Below are 16,699 nucleotides of genomic sequence, written 5' to 3'. Positions count from 1 at the left end.
GAAAGGTGGATGGTTTCACTTGGCTTATTCAAGATTTCTAAGATCTCGGAGCCTCCTGTTTTGTAAGCCATCAGTGTGTTAGGACCTCCAGCTCTTCACTGCCATGGTGCTGTTGATGCAGTCATAGGGACTGAAAAAACAGCAGAGCCCTCAGGTACAATGTTCTAACAGAACACAGAAATAAATGCACATTGGCATGGTGACGGAAAAAAATGAGGAATTCTTTCAGAGGAAATCAGTTTATGAAGGTTCTTTCCTGTCCATAGAGCAGTCTGATGTAGTCTGGCATCTCTCTTTACGAGCGGAGGGTAACTTTATTTCTGTTAGGGTATGTCTACCCAGCAGGGTTACATCGGAATAACAGACATTATTCTGAAATAACAAAGAGTGTGACTACACTACAAGCCTTTATTTTGAAATAATGTCGAGCTGGAGGATGTCTTGCTCTGACTCCTGCAACCCTCATTTTACGAGCAGTAAGGGAAGTCACAGGAAGAATGTTCTTCCTTCAACTTCCTGTTGCGTAGATAGCGCCAAAAGCCGAATTAAGCTATTTCTACTTCAGTTACGCAATTAACGTAGCTGAAGTTGCATAGCTTAATTTGACTTTTGCCCAGCGGTGTAGACATACCCTTAGAGAAGGAATGAAGGCTCAATTGCAAACTGAGGTGGCCAGAGGTGCCTTTGCCTCTCTCTCTCTCTCTCTCTCTCTCTCAGATTTCAGGTTGAGGTCCATCTATATCAATAGTGGGGCCCTGCGGTAGTGTTCCCCCTCTGAATTGTCCAGTATTTTGGACTGCAGAACTCTAGCCTCACATTGAGATTTGAATTGCTCATGTCCTGGAAACGTGGGGATAACAGGTTGTTATCCCTGGGATGGAAAGCCACAACAATTGTGTACCGGACCAGGAGCAACACACAACTGTTTTAGGAGGGAAACTGAAGAATATGTCATACTCCAGAATGTAGATTTTTTTTTTTTTTTTTTTTTTTTTTTGCAGCAGGACACAAACCCCGCATGCCACATTTTCAAAATATTTTTACTTTAATGGGGTGGAGAATATTAAGATGACTTATAGATGTTCCACTGTTCGATAGGATCCTCCCATATAGCCGTTTAATATTCTTTTCATGCTTCTTTGTCATATCACATCTTAAGAAAAATAAAAGTGAGGTGCAAAACCTTCAAAATTGGTTAGTTGGGAAGGTTTTGCTTATGTCTGCTGCCTCCTACTATCTTTTAGGATGCATCCATACACAGGTGTAATATCGGAATAACAGACGTTATTCAGAAATAACAATGCGAGCGTCTATACAGCAATTCCATTATTTCAAAATAAATTCAAAATAAGAGACAGCTTATTCAGACTTCTGTAAACCTCATTCCTTGAGGAATAATGCCTATTCTGAAATAGTTATTTCGGAATAGCAATAGTGTGGAAGATCCATTGCTGCTATTTCAAAATATCTTCTTCCCAGGGCCATTCAAATTAATTACTTCCCAGTGCCTCCTGGGGCTCTAAATCAAGGTAGCGTGTCTACATTAGGGAAGTCTGCCTCAGACTAATTTTGAGGCTTCCCTGTAGTGTAGATGTGCTATTTTGAAATAATCTGTTTCAGAAAAAAAATTTCCGGAATAGCTCATTTTGGGTATGTCTAAACTACAGGCTTTTGTCGACAGAAGTTTTGTCGACAGATACTGTTGTCAAAGCATCTGTCAACAAAGAGCATCTAGACTACATCCAGTTCTGTCGACAAAGCAAGTCACTTTGTCGACATGACAGTGTAGACGCAAAGGACAGTGTAGATGCAATAATGCCTTCTGTCGACAGAACTCAGTTGACAAAAGGCGTTATTCCTCGTAGAATGAGGTTTACAGCCATCGACAAAACTGCTGAGTTCTGTCGACGTTATGTCAACAGAACTCAGCGGCAGTGTAGACGCAGGTATAGTTTTGTCGACAAAACCCCGTAGTCTAGACACACCCTTTGAAATAAGCATGCAGTGGAGACGTATTCTTAGTGCTATCCCTACTTATGAGGGAGACAGTCCCTGGAGGATTAGGTATATTGGAATTCCTCCTTGCATGTTGCAGACTTTTAAAGAGAACTATCACCCTTCCTCTGCAGAAATGGAGAAATGCTGAGCTTGGTGTATGAACATCAGAATTTTGGCAGAGCTTCTAAGAATAAGCTTCGGTTGGAATTCCTGTGCCACAGGAACCCCTCAGGTCTATGATGAGATTTTTCTGCAATGTTCTTGGTATTACTATCTGGGTTGAAGAGCTCTGACATTGGCTGCACGGTTGTAGCAAGCAAGAGGCCTTAATGCTGCATGCCACCGAATACCAATATCAAGCTGGAATGACTCTAACATATTTGTTGCTGAATAAGTGTCTGGGTAGCAGTGATACCAGTATTTTGTAACTTGCCGACACAAAAAAGGGAAGGAAATTTCTTGACGGAACTTAAACTAGAGTTGTAGATATAAAACCAGAATGCACTCAAAACTAGTCCGGTAATCAGCACACAAGTTTGTGTAAAAACACTCTAAGCATGTGACTTTAGCGGGGCAACTCTCATTCTTACATTCAAGCGCATCCCTGAATGCTCTGTTGAAAGCCATTTTAGGTGCGGCCAGAAGCATGGGATAGCTCACACCTGGAGTTTAGGATGTCAGGGGAGATACTACTTTCCATGGCATCCTTGAAGGTTCCCAGTTACACACACATAGTAGTGGTTGGTGGCCATTAATTCCTGGAAGTGAGCAAACTGGATTTGATGTTTTCCATGAAAATAGTAGCTTTGTTTTCTACTTTTTCCGGTTATAAGCCACTTAATTGTACATTAAGGTTGTCTGAAGTATTAATAATTCAAATTTCCATTCTCCAGTTTTTTTAAAGTAATACTTTACCTTAAAGTGTATGGGGTTTTCAATGTTTGGTGTATGTTTTCTCCACTTCACTATTCATTTAAGGGTCTTTATTTGGTCGCCTACAGAAAATTAACATATTTAAAAGCAAAACTTTAATGTAACCGTGTTTTTTTTTTTTCTTCAGGGTGCGGTGGGGATAGTACCTGTCAAATACATACAGTACCTGTCAATCAATATCAGTGTTCTTAGCTGTTGCAATAATCTCCTCCTTAAACATGTTGTTAGCCTCTGACTCTGGAAAGCCATATGGCCAACAAACCTGGTCAGAAGCCGCCAGAATTCAATTCACAGAAAGCTGGTAAACCTGAGTGTGTTGCTATGTATGGCCAAATGTTGTCTTTAGTCAGCCAAAAAAACACTAGCAGCCAAAGTATTATGGTAAAAAAAATGATTACTTTAATATCAGCCTACAAATGCAGGTGGTCTCTGGTTGGGGGAGTGAAGATAAGGCATGTCACTACCACCTCTTCTTTATAGCCTTATAAGGAGTTGGCCTGCCTCTCTCAGCAGTTTTACACTAATGTGACTCCCTTTGCTTTGGTAGGATTTTCTCCTGATTTATATCCAGGAGAGAGAGAAGAGTCAGGCTCAATTTCTTTCCCGTCTTCCACTTTGTATAGTTTGCATTTGAGAATGACAGGACAGGACTTTGTCAGTGCTACACAGAGATAAGACTAGTCCTTGTTAATCTGTGTGGGGATGCCAGCCAATGGGAACCGAATTCACAGAACCCATAGGAATCAGAGAGATTAGCGTGTTTTGTAAAGGTGACCGAGGTAGCGCTGTGTGTGATGCTGTTTTGTTTAGCTTCTTGCAAGAGTGGTTTATTTTTATTATCCTTAGTTTGTACAAGTTACTCACTTAAGAAGCTTTCAAAATATTAACCAGTCGCTGAAGGTTCTTTGAAGAAAAATATGACTGCTCGTGTAAACAATTAATGGTTGTTAAGCATGGCAGTGTATATTATGACAAACAACACATGCTACATTATGCCAGCTGGTGTAATGATGTGATAATGTCTGACTCATTAACTCTGGCACACAGTTTACGATGCCCTTCTATGACAGGATTAATTGATTCACACATACATTAAAACAAAAATAACTAAACTGAAATTCAGCTGGAAGCCTGGCTTCTCATTTGTCATAAACCCTGTTGGTGGTTAAAGCCGGCAGAGACCGCAGTGTAGAAAGAGTTGAGCTTTGCCCTCTGACCTTTGCTAGAGCTAAGGTGGATCAATATTCTGCAAGTAGAAAATAAGTTACATTTAAATATTGGCAATGATTTCCGGAGTAGGCTCCCAACTATGTGTTTGGTGGTTATTACGATTATTAGGCCAAATCCTGAACCCTTTCGGCAAAATTTCCCTTGCCTTCAAATGGGACATGGTCACAGAGGAGTGGGACAGTTGACAACTGTGCCTCAATTAATACATAGATGATCTTATTGAACCAATGTTTCTAACAATACATTATAATAGAAAGCCCATGCCATGAAGAATTTTTATATAGTATAATTAGAGCTGGTGAAGCAGTGGGAAAATATAGCTGGACATTATTGTAATTTGACAGCAGATACATATTTTGTCAAATGAATTATTTGTTAATATTATTTGACTCTCTGTGTATGAATAAATAACCAGTGCTGCATCTAGTCAGATATCCTTTCTTTGGAATGACCAGTGCTGGATGGTTCATAAGAAATCTTAAACATCACCGAATACACCTGCTATACTTCTGCAATACACCTATGTTTGGAGGGGCATCCCTTCCTCACCTAAGATTTTGATATTCTAAGTCTCCTCAGCCTGTATGTCTCAGGTAATGAGTTATGGTAACGTGTAATTTATAGTCGAGCTAGGAGACCTCTTAGAACTCCCCTGGGGCCATGTAAAATCCTTTAATATTGGGCTGGGACTAGATGGCATAACTGAACCCATAGGGTATGTCTACACTACCACCCTAGTTCGAAGTAGGGTGGTTAATGTAGGCAACTGGAGTTGCAAATGAAGCCCGGGATTTGAATTTCCCGGGCTTCATTTGCATGTTGCCGGGCGCCGCCATTTTTAAATGCCGGCTAGTTCGGACACCGTGCCCGCGGCTACACGCAGCACGGACTAGGTAGTTCGGATTAGGCTTCCTATTCCAAACTACCTGTACTCCTTCATTTGCAACTCCGGTTGCCTACATTAGCCACCCTACTTCGAACTAGGGTGGTAGTGTAGACATACCCCAAGTGTGTCTAAAGTTTAGAGCAAGCAAGTTAAGTATTCCTGGCTTTACTTCAACATCATGTTGGGTGAATTACTTTGCTTCTGCACTCCTTTTTGTATCCTTCTCTCACAGACATAATGAACCAAGCCCATAAGGGTGGAATGTGGCTTATTGCTTATTATATTTGCATTTATTTTTGTTGTTGTTATGCGACATAGTATTTTGGAATATCTGCTTATTACTTTTCAAATGGCAGTTTCCAGGAACGTTACTGAGGGTTATGTCTACACTACAGTATTATTTCGAAATAAGGTATTTCAAAATAACGTGTCTACGCACAAAATGCATTTCGAAATAGAATTTTGCTATTTCGAAATAGGGCATCCACAGAGTAGACTCTGAATCGCATTTAAGGCTGGCCGGAACCAGTTCCAGCAGGGCACCAGGTCAGGATTTACTGTGTGGGGCTGCTGCCTTAGGCTATCTGAGGTCTGTGCTTAAAGATACTGCCCCCCGGACAGCCAGTTCTCAGGTTTCCCTGCTTGCTTGTCTACCTCGATGAGGGACAGCTAAGCATTTTTGTCTCTACGTGCTCTGATTGCCCTCACTTGGGACACCACAGCATTCTACAACATGGAGCCAGAGCTGCCCTTGGGCACTCTGGTACTTTTCTTGGACATGTTGCTGCAATCCTGGCTGCACTTTCTGCAGGCTGCCATCCGGGAGGTCCATCGGGGGGCTGTCAGTATCCAGGAGGCCCTGTGAGAGCTTCTACCCTGAGGAGCACTAAGAGTCTCCCTGGTCTGTCCCACTAGGGACATGTGCCTCATTCCTCCCTCACATTCTTCCACTTACCCCTCCCTAACTCCCTTTCCTGATGTCAAATAAAATACACGTATTTTCATGAACACAAACTCTCTTTATTTAACTAAACTGGGGGGAGGGAATGAAACTCTGAGACTGGGGAAAGGAGGTGGGAGAGGGGAGAAGAGACAGTGGGAGAGGGGAGGGGGAAACCTGGGAGGAGGGAGCTGGAAGGGGGAAGCAAGGGGAAGAAGGGGGAAGGGAAGCTCAGGGTTGGGGTGTCTCGTCAGACTAACTTGATTGTCATGCAAACCTGCTCCTGGGTTCTCATGTTGCCTTTGGTCACCAGGCTGGCAGCTATCCTACCATAGATGGCCATATCCTAATGCAGAGATCATGGATGTTGGGGGCATTCCCCCCCCCCCCCCCAACCTGAATAAGGTCCATGATCTCCACTCTGGACCAGGAAGGTGCCTGCCTTCTCCGGGTCCTGGCAGGTTCCTGGGAGCTGGCAGACTGCTCCTGGAGAGCGCTGAAGGCTGGCTGCCAGTGGCTTGCTGGCTCACGTTTTGGGGCCACTGGGTTGGGGCAGTGACTGTTAGCTCTGGGCTGGCAGGCTTGGGGCTGGCACAGGCACTGTGGCCAGAGTCTACCCCTTTAAGGGCTCTGGGGAGTGGGGGAGGGAGAGACGTGTTCTTGGTTGAGGCTGGAGTGGCCACCAGGGCACTCTGGGAAGGCTGGAGGCCCCCTATTTCAAAATGTGTCTACACAGCACGTATTTCGAAATAGCTATTTCGAATTTGGCGTTATTTCTCGTAGAATGAGGTTTACCAAATTCAAAATAAGCGCGCCGCTATTTCGAATTTATTTTGAAATAGTGGTTTGGCTGTGTAGACTAGGAAAGTTAGTTTGAAAAAAGGGCTGTTATTTCAAAATAACTTTGCTGGGTAGAAATACCCTAAGAGAAAATGCTATGAAGCTCAGAAGGGTAGAAATGTGCACTTAAAATTGCCTTCAACCGTTATTTTTTTTTATACTCTGGGCTCAACTTTGCTTACGATTGCACAAGACGAGTTTTCATTTAAGTTATGAGCCACATGCAAAGCCAAGACTTTACATATTATAAGGAATGCTCTCCCATCAATACATACATTTTAACAAAAGACAGGCAGGTGGGAAAGGAAAAAAGGATTCAAATAAAAGTACACACTGTGAACCAGATCCATCAAGTTTCCCAATTTTATTTGGCCACGGAACCCTTTTAAACTCAAAAGAACTTTGTGGAACCCCTAATAGCAGTCTTATATATGGAGCTGAAAAAGTAGACCACAAATAAGTAAGGATAATAATAAAGCAATGCTAAACAAGGTCATGAGATCAACACAAATTAAAATTGTTTTCAATAAAATTCATAAATGCTTAATATTAATTATTTTTTAAATAACATGTTGTTGTAATGGAATTTTCTCGCGGAACCCTTATTTTCACTTCACGGAACCCTGGGGTTCGCCGGAACACCATTTGGGAAACACTGAACTAATGCATTATGGTAAATTGTATGATTTAAAGTCTAGCTAGGAGAGCTCCTACAATTATCTGTGGAGCCATGTAGATTCCTTAATCTTGGGCTGGGCCACATAATATTAATATTATTCAATACTTGTATAATGCTATAGAACAGAGATTCCCAAACTTTTTTGGCTGTGGAGCCCCTGTGGGTTCCTGAAAATTTGGTGAAGCCCTTACTAGCTCTTTCTCAATGTCAGCAGCAAGATCTTGAATGTGACGGGCAACAGTATTGTTTGACAGCAGCGCTGCTTCCACTTTTTTTACTGTATTGCCCATCAAGCAGTCATATCACAATATTGTCTGCACAAGGCTTGATGAGTTTTTCTGCAATTGTGTGTGCTTCTCCAGCAAGTCCAATATGGTAGCTCACTTTATAAGATGTTTCTGCTGTGTTTTTGTTGTTTGATGCAGCAATTTTCATTGCTGAGAGTTTACTATTTGAGCTTTCGCTTGAAAAAAAAAAAGTACGTCTTTGTGTTCAGGATGATTTGTTTCTAAATACCTGCTAAACTATGAAGGCATCAGAGAACTAGCTTCTTGATTTATCAACTTCTATTCTTATTGAAATCAATTCAATTAAAAAGCAATATCCTGGCTCAGTTGCTCTTGAAAAAGAAAGGTAAACTACCTGGTTACATTCATAATCTTTCCCCCTGGTTTTTCAACTTTTGCCTCACTGTTTTCATTGTCAGACTTTCCATTAAAGGCTTTCATGTGTAAGTCCACTGTAGGTTTAAATGTAATATCTAAATTCAGTAAGAATTCCGGTTACCCCCAGCATGGGTTAATTCTAATTCCATTGGAACACCTCCAGGCAAGGGGAGCACAGAACTACTGTTGAGTTCTCAGCTCGTACCTATTTAACTGAGCCGAAAGCTGAGGCAATGCACTAACCCAACATTTTATGACTTGTCATAGTTATCAGATGTGACATGGCTGGCCACAATAAATCTGTCTTTTTTTTTTTAACACAATACATTCTTTTGGAGAATTTAGACTGCTCTACATTGAAGTGATAGGACGGAGCATAATAAACAAATTGCAGCAAGCTTGTACTTACAAATTTTGTTCGCTATGCAGAACCTATTTCACATATGTCTCTAATTGTAAAGCCCTGAGTTTTGGATCTGAAATTAAAGTTCCTATGTAAATGTCTCATTTGGGACATTTATATAGGAACTTTAACCGGTGTCGTAAGCATGTAAAAAGGTGTGCTAAGCATGTAACGTAACCGGTGTCGTAAGCATGTAAAAAGAAATAGTTTACTATCTAAATAGGTAATACAGGAAAAAAGGTCTATGAAAAGAGAGATTATTATTATTTTTCCCATCTTCCAGATAGAAAACTGAGGTGCATAAATCCAGTCAGTTGTCCAGGAGTTGCTCACAAAAATGTAATTGGAATTAAAAATGATTTGTCAGATCCTTCTGGAAAATAATTATTGGTCTGTATCTAAAGCATATGAATATTTAGTATTTGACATTTGAGCTGTGTTGATTGGTTTTGACTGGATACAGAAATTGCATGTTTTGTTTCTGTTTACTGATGGGATGCACATAACTCTTTGAATCTGGCTTCCAGGGCTAACTTTTGTGTTTATGAATTCAGAATTTGCTTTATATTGTCCAATATTCACATGAGATGCATTGCTTCCACAAACATTTCCATGCCAGAAAACTCTGTGCTAGAATATTGAAAAAAGCTAACACGATATGGGACAAACATGGGAGTGATTATTTAAATATTCACATAAACATCCATCTTCATTTTTTTTTCTTTAGGATTTGTCCAACTCTAGTCCTGGATTGCTGCATTTGGAGGAGGTGGTATTAGAATGAACAGGTATTTAGTCTTATTTATTCAAATGCAGATTTATAGCAAAGAGAATTCTGTCCACACTGATGGCATATTTACGCCTGCTTCTCAGCTGCAGTAAATGAATGTGGCTGCTTTGGCTTTACTGGGGCTAGGCCAGTTTACACTGGCTGAGGTTTTGACCCTTTAATATTAGTTTAAGATTAACAGTGCACCCGTTGCCTTCTGGAGTCAGACACAATTAAAAATAGCACGTGCCTACCATTTATATATCACATAGCAGTATCCATTGTTTGCTTCAAGGCAAACATGCTATAGTAGGTGGAAAGAGTCAACTTGACACATCAAAGCTGGGTTAGATTCCTTTTGTCCTGAAGGCAGTTGGTTCTAGTTCATTGAGACCCTCTGATTTTTCAGTCATGGAGGAAGAGGAGAATGTATTTCAATAGTTCACACCATACACTCTGCTAAAGAACTGGTACCAAATGTTCTTCAGTGCAGAGGTTCTTGCATAGGAGCAGGTTACAGAGGACCTCTGGACAGCTGTATCCTGTCACAGCATGCCCTCAAGAACAATGAAACATGCACAACCCCAATGCTTAGCAGCACAGAAATACCTTTTAATGAATCAGCGCTAATAATGAATATGGAAACATGGACGTTAATCCCTTCCAAGTATGGAATCCTTGCTGTAGCCTATGAAAGAACTGAGTCAGCAATCCCCCATTATTATTGTGTGTGCACACATGCTGCACACAATACTATATATATGTTAGTATTGATAGTACACTATATATGTGTGTGTGTGTGTGTATGTATTGTAGTTTCCCTTAATATTTATTTAGAGATTTTTATATAGGCACACACAAATTTGCAGTATCTAATATTGGGTACAATATGAATAGAGCAGCATATGTCTTATTTAAGGCTGGCACTAAAGAAAACTATTTCTGTACTTTGAATTATGGGTTAAGAATAACCTTGATCTCAGCTTAAATTATTTTATAATTTTGGAAAGATATTCAGCTATGGAGGAGGAAGGGATCCTATCATTAACTCGGATGCTATCTTATGAAAAGGTGATTTATGGGTGATAGGCAGGCATGGACAGATGCCGTGAAATCTGGACTGCTATTTCTGCACTATTAGCAACATTACTGATGTACTGGATCTTCATATAGTAAAGGAAACTCACTATTACTATTAATAGTTCAGGGTTTAATTGTGTTTTGTGTGTATTTCCTCTATCCACGCATATAGTTCTTAAGTGTTATAAGATGATTCGGGCTGGAATCTGTTAGGAGTCTCAAAAATGTATACAGCTATTGATTTTCATTGATGCATGTAATAACGTAAGAAAACATGTTTACCTGTAGGGAAGAGGTTTTATATATTTAGCATAGAATTTTTAATTAGGCGAACAGTAGGACTCTAGGGGTATGTCTAGACTACATGGCTCTGTCGACAGGTTTACAGGAGCGGACAACAAAGGCTTCCCTTGTCGACCGATCCGAGTGTAGACTGCCACGCTGTGCTGGATCAGCTGATTGTTGGCACATCACGGTTGCCATTTTTATTTTAATGAAGCGAGGATTATTTAAATCCTGCTTCAGTGACTATGTTGGGTAAACTAGTTTACATGGCTCTGCGAAACATGGCCTGGGTCACGCTGCTTCCTGCGGCTCCTCTTGTCTGCAAACGGCGAACTACAGCCAATGGGAACTGTGAATAGCAGCTTTCTCAGACTGGGTCCTCAGACCACTTTGACACACACTGTCTGTATCTTATGCTGGCCAATGATAACTAGCAAAATACTAAAACACATTACTTAACATAAAGCTACATTTTAGCTACATAGCTACAATGTTTGTCAGAGTTTTGGTGCTATGTAGAGGGGCCAAATGTTACACTGAGTTGGAATTTTTTTCCATTTCTATTCCACTACTTCCAGGATTCCAAACCACCACTTCTGTGAATAGACAGCATGGTGGTTAAAATCAGGGAGACTTATCTGTAATGGAGAACCAAGCAGAAGAGCTAAAACATGGGACAGGAAGAGTACTAGCTTTTTCACACTGCTCTGTCAATGCATTCTACCCCTGATCTGAATGGCTATGTCTAGACTACGTTTGTTTGTTTTTTAAAAAACTTCACCTGTGTCCACGCTGCAATCACATTCTTTTGAAATTAAATTGAAAGAATGCAAGGTTTTGTTTGACACTGGTAAGACCTCAAATTACAAGGAAGAATGCTCTTTTCGAAAGAGCTTTTTCAAAAAGGTGTGTGTGGACACAACAGGGACATTTTTCGAAAGAAGGAGCAATCAAAAAAAGCATAGGTGTCCTGGTGGTCATTCTGTGAATAGCAATCAGGGCTTTCTGGATGCTCTTTTGAAAAAGCAGATCACTTTTTCGATCTGGTTTTGAGGTATGGATGCTCTCTTTCGAAAGAAGCTTGCAATCTCACCGTGTGTAGACGAGATAGACCAATCCAAAACACTTCCCTCAAATTAACTGTTACTCCTCGTGCAATGAAAAAGCAGATCACTCGTGCACTGAGTGATGTACCCTTAGGGGGTTCATTTTTGTGGCCTGCTCATTTATGGACCTCTTCATTGAGATTCTCAACATGGGTATCAGTGCTGACTTAGGTGGTTCTTTATGACGTGTAGGGTAGAGATTGGTTGGTCCCATTCCAGCCTCCAGATGAATCTATTGCACATTAGATGGTAACAACTTTTAGGTACCACTGACTGGAGCCGAATTAGATATGGGCAACTGGCAAGCTCTATGTCACATTGCCAATAGTCTGAACCATGCATCATCTCTGGCTAATATTACCAGTGCATTCCTTGCCTTGGCAGAATCCTACACAATGGAAGTCTAGGATTCATCATAGTTTCATCATTTGAAGCTCATTGTCTCTCTCTCTCTCTCTCTCTGTGTGTGTGTGTGTGTGTGTGTGTGTGTGTGTGTGTGTGTGTGTGTGTGTGTGTGTGTGAGTGAGAGACACGCAATTTAAATATCCCGTGCTTGATTAGCATATTTGTGACCAGTCACCATTTTAAAAAGCCGGTAGCCCGAATTAACTCGCCGCGTGTAGACGCGATAGTCCAATCCAAAATCCTTCCCTCGAATTAACTGTTACTCCTCATGCAATGAAAAAGCAGATCACTTGTGTAACGATGAGTAACAGTTAATTTGAGGGAAGAGTTTTGGATCGGACTACCGCGTCTGCATGCGGCGAGTTAATTCAGGCTACTGGCTTTTTAAAATGGCGACCGGCTGCGAATATGCTAATCAACTGCGGGATATTTAAATCCCGCGCTTCATTAGCAACTTCGGTATGCTTCATTTGCCTCCCTAGTTTGAACAAGGGGTAAGTGTAGACATACCCAGAGAGAGTTAAGTGGTGTAATGGGATTCCAGCAAGCCACACTGAACAACTTAATTCCTGGGTTAAAAATGGTCTTTCGATAAGTATCTCCACTCTCTCCCAGGCCTCTTGTGTTATTAAAACCCTATTATGTTGTTGTTTCCCTTGGGGGGAAGGGCTGAAGCTTAAGGTATCTCTGGAGAGCTGACAAAGAACTGTATTATCCTGTGATGCTTCTGGCTGTCTCCACTTCTTCTGGAGAAGAACAACATCTCACTCACTCAGCACTTAAATAAAATTGGCATTTGCAAGGAAAACTTGGTCGGGCTCATCTATCTTGTGTTATAATTAAGGAATCCTCAGTCAGGCACACCTTTGTAAGCCTTCTACTCGTGTCAAAACTGTCACAGATATCGGAGGAAACATGCATATCGCCAACGACAATTAATCACCAAATGTCTTTGAAAATGAACAATCCCCGTGAGGCTTTCACCTCAGGCTGTTAGTTCAGCTGCAGAGGAGACAGCGTTTGCGAGTTGCTAGTGTTGTTCTATTTGAGAAGACCCAGTCGTCTTAACCTAGGCAACTATTTATTACAATAATGAGAGTCTGTTAGATTATAATTAAATAGATTGTCAGTATCTTTAGGGAAGAGGTTTTATCTCTTTATTTGTTCAGTAAAGCACTTGCCATGTACTATAATAATAATTAATAGATAACAGATGTCTTAGAGTATTTGTTTTGTACTTTTCTTTCAGACTTCAGAATCTAGCACTATTTTTGCAACATCTTGGTTGATGTTTATGCAATGAGAATGAATATGAATGATACAAAGGGGAATAAGTATTATATCAAATAGGAATGCTAACTAACGTTTATTTGTATAAACATATAACTGCTGGATTTTTTTAGCACATGTTTATGGGGGGGGGGGGGGTGCCAGGTGGGACCTGGGCCTTGTAGGGAGCATCCCTGTCCATCCGCTGCCTCTGATAAGGAGGCAGATGTGCGGGGGAGCCAGCAACTCTGCAGGTCTGGATATGAACAGGGAGCCAGTTTGAAAGCTGCCTTCCCGTGTGTACTTGATCCCGCCTGCCCCGCTCCACTGCCTCTGATACAGAGGCAGCAAGAGGAGGGGATTGCATGTAGTCGTTAGGATTAAACAATAAGCCCAGGCTTATCAGTTAATCGTTTAAACGACTACATGCTAACATCCCTAATATCAAACATTTGATACACTACGGTGGACTCTCTAACAAATAATGTATGTCACTCTTTGCCATAGAGAGAGATTGAAATAACAGAGACTAGGTATTTTATAACAGAAAACAAGATACCTTTTTCTGTGCAAGAGTGAGTAAGTATGGTATCTTTTGTTTTCTGTAATAAAATACCTGGCTTCTGTTATTTCTTCTCCAGCTCATCTGATGAAGTGGGCTTTGCCCATGAAAGCTCATGATACTATATATATTGATTAGTCTCTTAGGGTACGTCTACACTTGTACCCTAATTCGAACTAGGGATGCAAATGTAGGTAACCGAAATTGCTAACGGAACTTCGTTAGCAATTTCGGTTACCTACATTTGCATCCCTAGTTCGAATTAGGGTACAAGTGTAGACGTACCCTAAGTCTATGTCTACACTATCAGGTTATTTCAAAATAATAATTCCCAAAATAACTATTTTGAAATAAGCTTATTCCTCTTCATAAGCAGGCGTTGTTATTTTGAAATAACAAGCCCATTATTTTGTAGTAATGGGCTTGGTAGCATGGATGCTTACCTTATTTCGGAAAAAGGGGAGCAATTTCGAAATAACTCCCCAGTGTAGATATGTCTAGGACTATTTATTGTTTTTAAAGTTACAGACTAACATGGCTACCCCCCTGAGACCTATGGTTATATGCTGCTTAATATGTAGGGAGAAAACAGGTGCAAGATTAAAATTTGAACTTCCTTTCAAGGAGGCGTTGTACTAGTAACCTCTTTTTTTTTTTTTTTTAAAGAAAAAAATAGGCATGACCTATCCAGTGCCCCCCAGATTATAATTGCACGTGTTTGTCCATCCATTTCTGTGTGTATATATAAATAATTTTCCTTTGCAATCATGCACACAACTAGTGCTAAAAGAACTCCCGTAGTTTTTTCACCCTACTTCAGAAAACTGAACCTAAAGTCACTAGCTATGCGTAAGATAATTTGTATAGCTTTGGACCCTCCTCTTTCCTGTCCCATCTAAGATCAGAACCTTCATTTTCTTTTCTTTGTTGTCTTTTTATTATTATTATTATGTATTTATTTTATTATTGAGCTGCTTGGCCAGAACTGGTAGGATAATAACAAACCATAATGTATGTTAAACCCAGAGGCTAAATATTGTAGGCAATTTTGCCAGTGCTCAGATAAATCACATTGTAAAAGGTTTACTGGGAACTCCAGTGGAGAGTTACATATTTGCTGGGTCAAGTTTATTCATTTTGTTTTGATTGAAACAATCAGAAAAGATTGTGTGGCTGTAATTTTGATGGGAGGTTAAAGTAGGTGACTGACTGAGATGTGATCGTATTTGCTTTAGACTTTGGGAGGGAGATTACTCCTGGAGATCTTATTAGATTGCATGATTAAAAAAAAAAAAAAGAAAAGCAAATTTTCAATATCTAACACTCATACAGTTGCTGCATAATGTTCTACCTAGATGGAGGACTGTTTAATTTAACATTTAGCCCTTTCCCCCCAATATATGCGGCTTACTTTGAGTCAAACAATAGCTTACCCTCGAGGGATTAGGGGTATTAATATCAAAGTGATAACACAAGCATCAGAAACCATGCCAAAACATAGTTGGGGATTCAGAGGAGCCGGATCCTCATAAAGGCTGACTTATTTGGCTGTCGTCCTTGTAACATTTACTTTTTAGAAGAAAGAGTGTAACAGCTGCTTGTTTTGTGCCTCTAGGTGAAACCAAAGACTCTTCTTAGGCTGCTATGAAAGTTCCCTAATCAGATTTGTGCAGTATACATTGTCCTTCAGTTAAACAAATACACCCTGGACTCTGATTGCATGCAGATACCTGTACCTTAACTTTTTCCAGACCCCTCCACCTGCATCTCCCTCCCTCCCGGACAATCGGAATCTACCAGGTTCAACTCATTTTACTTGGAAAGTGCTTTCCTGGAAAGCAGCACAAGAAAGGGCATTATCCTGTTTAGCGACTCAGTGCACTTGAATACAGTACACACTTCCGACAGTAAACGATGACTTAGTGTCTCAATGTGCATGTAATGAGCCCCCATCATCATAATTTAAGCATGTAGTTCTGCTTAGTGGCAATATAGAGAAATTATTAATTAACCAATTTTATAATAGAATATACAGAGGCTAGCTTGTAGCCCAAGGGGAAAGTGCTGTAACTTACCAATATCAGATGAATTCAATTATGAAAATGAGGTCCCGGCATCCAAAGAAAGAGGGTGGACGATTTAGCTGTAAAGGAGTTGGGGGATTTTTCTAATTTGCTAATGTTTGCTGCATGTCCATCCTTAAGGTCATTTGTGCCAGGCTGAAAATTATGGCCTGAGCAAGAAATGAAAAATTAATTTGTTTTAAATGATACTAGACTGTATTGTGAGAGACTACATTCCAGCCACAGAAATGGCTTCTAATGAAGGGCTTACTCTGACACTCAAAAGGCGGAGGGGGGACAGGGGGACCCTGTGCACTGTTGGAAAAGCAGCCACTACAGCTCATGGAAGAACACAAATAAAAACAGGTATATGAGGGCCTTTTCCAAGCAGCTCCTGATACCTACAATTTGGAATATTAAAGGAAATATAAAGGATATAATCCAGGTTCTGCTCTCATGAAAGTGGATATAATTGAGTCGAATTGCCCAGGCCTACGCCACTACGGGACTTGGAACTCCATCTGGACTCCTATTAAAGTCAATGGAGAGATTTCCGGTTGTGAGTGAACTGATTTTGCTGGCATTC

The 16,699-nt window shown here is 40.6% G+C and overlaps 1 long non-coding RNA gene across 3 annotated transcripts in view; it reads left to right on the top strand.

Moving 5' to 3' along the window:
* Positions 1–16,699, top strand: part of LOC112544947 (uncharacterized) — a 253,599-nt gene that overhangs the window by 224,458 nt on the left and 12,442 nt on the right. For all 3 annotated transcript variants that reach the window (XR_012903973.2, XR_016349504.1, XR_012903972.2), the window contains exon 2: positions 9,302–9,362. This is a non-coding gene — a long non-coding RNA (uncharacterized LOC112544947). The remainder of the gene's footprint in view (positions 1–9,301; positions 9,363–16,699) is intronic.

The sequence above is a fragment of the Pelodiscus sinensis genome, chromosome 4 (assembly GCF_052426305.1).
Source record: "Pelodiscus sinensis isolate ZL-2025 chromosome 4, ASM5242630v1, whole genome shotgun sequence".
NCBI lineage: Eukaryota > Metazoa > Chordata > Testudines > Trionychidae > Pelodiscus > Pelodiscus sinensis.
The sequence above is the reverse complement of the archived record's forward strand: the minus strand, read 5'-3'. Positions and strand labels throughout refer to the sequence as shown.